We start from the raw sequence: 3361 nt of genomic DNA on the forward strand, positions 1-3361 counted from the left end.
TCGTTTTCCTTTGTAATGTATACATTTGCATTACAAAACTTTCTGAGTACGTGTCTAGATCCATTCTAGACATAAGCTCTCTAGTCATAGAATAGCTCCCACTGTTTTCACAGTGTGCGGGACCCATCCCTCTTGCACATCTCATGATTGCAAGTGTACTCAATTTCCGTTGTAAGCATCTCTCATTATTTTTTATTGCCTAGAACGATTCTAACAAATCCATTTCTTAAATAACATAGCCACAATGGTTCCTTAACCATCTTTATGTGTTTTGAATACGGTTTTGTCGGAAACCTTGCGCAATCTCAACAGTCATTAGTGTAAGCCCTTACACAAATTAGTGAATTGTATCAAAAACACTTAACTTTACATCCTTAATGCTTCCTCAAGCACTTAAGGATAATCTATATGGCTACTAGGTAACTATTACTTTCGATTTAAAACAATTCATCATACTCAAAGTATATGAAGTGTTATACATCATTACTCATTTAATTGATCCGGCAGCGGAAGCAAATGGAATCAATCAAATATGTTCAACTCGATTGAACTAATCATGAATCTTATCAACATAAGACTTCTTATTTGGCGCTAATATCATGTGGATTTATCTCCATAAATCCGGATATTAAAGATGTATTATATTACTCCATAAATCTTAAATCATTCCCAATGATCAATATGTCATCCACATATAAGATTAATCATAATTTTTGTAACTCCCACTAAACTTCATGTATAAACACAACTTCTCGACTTATCGAAAAAAAAAAGCTTTATAACATGATCAAAACATTGATTCCAACTCATTGATGTCCTACTTAAGACCATCTCTTAAGTTGCACATTATCTTAGGGTTGTAAGAATCTAAAAAACTCATAACATGTATTGAATACATTCCTTCTAATTGAAGAAGTGGGTTTTAGATTTACTCGCTATATATATATCATCATAATGAAACACAATCCCTAAGAAGATCCGAATAGTGCAAAACACTTTGTAACTAATCAAGCTTTGATATCTGAACACTTTGATATCCAACAATTGCACTTGGAATTTATTTCGGATTTTCATGGCTCTAAGCCTTGTATTGAGTTGTGACTTAAACACTCTCATGTAAGTCATATGTTCATTACTTTCCAGAAGTAATTTGAATCAAACAATTTCTTTGTAAGTTGCAAGCTCTTTACTTTCTAAAAGTAACACGAATTCATCATCTTCAACAAGTGATGAGTTCAACCTCCTAGGTTTCGAAGAAACAACGTCACGTAGCCAAGAAAGACTAGTTTCTTGCGACATGCAATTTTTGACAAAGGAAGAAACAACGTCACGTAGCCAAGAAAGATCAGTTTCTTGCGACATACAATTTTTGACAAAATTCTTTTGTGGCTCTTGAATATTTTCTCCCACTCTGTCTTCTAGGAATAAACTTGTATTCTAGAAAGACAGCATCACGAGCCACAAACCCTTGCACTCGTGATCACTACAAAGAAAAATGAGCACTTGTTCCTTGTGAAAACTTACAAGTATGGTACTCTACCATTTCATATCTCATATGAATCATTTTAGATTTAGTGGAAAAATAATTTAGACAAAATGATAAAATCCCCAAAAGGATCAAGTAACTCAAAGTAACTTGATTAAAGTTCAAACCATATCGAATAGGGTTTGATTTCTTTATCCAATCACACATTATCCCATAATGCGTGCTAAGAGAGATTAACTTGTGATACTATATCACATTTTCTTTGGCTTATATCAAAGTCTTCACTTTGATAATCTCATCACGATTAAATCGTGATTCCTGGAACTCTTTGAACTTCTTCAAAGATTTCTCCTTTTTACCTTATTAAGTGAACACATTAGTGTCAACTTAAATCGTTGGTAAAAGAAAATGATCAACCTATTCTGGATCAATGATTTACATCCCCGATCTCCTTTTCAACCAAAAGGTACGAGACATCTTGCTTTGAATACAAGATACGCATATACCATAAGATTAACAATCTAATGGTTTCAAGAGTACTCGCTAACTCTTTGCGTTCATCATTCCAGAATTTAAAGTTTAATCTTGGGTTACCAATTTGAGTCTTGCATCATCTACATGATATATCATTCTAGTTTGGTTTAGAATATAATCACCTTGATAATGGGCTAGCCATACATCAAATCGTGGTGTATAGGGTCACAAAAGTGAAACCTCTTTTGTATCTTAACAAGTTTATATTCTTATTTAGAGTTTATGCACTTAACAGTCATAATTAAGGTACAACGATAAACTCAAAACTAGATTGAGTACACAATGACTCTATCTCTCGACATCATTTGATGCTAGTCGTCATATTCTAATCATCTTATGTATCGAATACAATGATGAAAACCACCACCGGTTTCTAATATTGACGAAGTAGTACTAGCAAAATTTATGTCAATCAAATAAACATTTATAGAAGAAAGTCTCATTAGATGTCCCACAACTAACTTGCTGATTCTTCAAAAATTTGGGGTAGTTTCCTTTCTAGCGTCCAACAATTAAGACAATGGAAACTTTATCGGTCGGGATTGATAGGTTTAGTATTGTTTCTTAACGGTTAAGAGAATGCTCCCACTCAATTCAATGAATCTTTGCTAAGAGAAGCAAAATTGAAATTCATGAAGACTACTCTTCAATTTATTCGTTTAGTCTTAAAACTTTTATTGAAGTGGTTGTGGTATTTTGGTCAATTATGATTTCTAACAAATCTAGTCACCAAAACAATTTAACGTTTCAAAGTATTTAACTCAATTAAGCACATGAGAAACAATCCATTGTAAGTAGATATGTTAGTCAAGAATCAAAAACCCTTTTGATCATGAATAACTTATATATATACTCTTCACAAGAGATCCTTACAATGGTTAATACGAGGATTTTTAGAAGAAAATTCAAATTTTGTCTTTAGTTACGATGTTTTAATGGAGATTTGAACTAAAATCGAAATGATATCGTATAAATTGAGGTAAAGAAAATTGAACAATATGATTACGGAATAATGGAAAAATAAACATTCATCGTTAAAATAATACTTGTAAATATTTTAACAAGTAAAGCATTTACATAGTGACCTCTACCCAACTATGATAAATGATTCCGAGATCCAAATTCATATTAACTCGGGCACGGTGAGCCGATTCATCCCTTATCAATATAACTCGGTGGATTAACTCTTTAATCGATTCTACTTCTAGAACTTCGGTCGATAAAATTACTCTAATGTTTATCTTTAGCCCGGAACACATGCGACTACGGTCACGAATACTTCCGTTGAGCTCAATCCAAATTTCGATGTAATAACATTTTACTACCCCACTTCGCCAACGT

Source organism: Silene latifolia, chromosome 10, assembly GCF_048544455.1.
Source record: "Silene latifolia isolate original U9 population chromosome 10, ASM4854445v1, whole genome shotgun sequence".
NCBI classification, from domain to species: Eukaryota; Viridiplantae; Streptophyta; class Magnoliopsida; order Caryophyllales; family Caryophyllaceae; genus Silene; species Silene latifolia.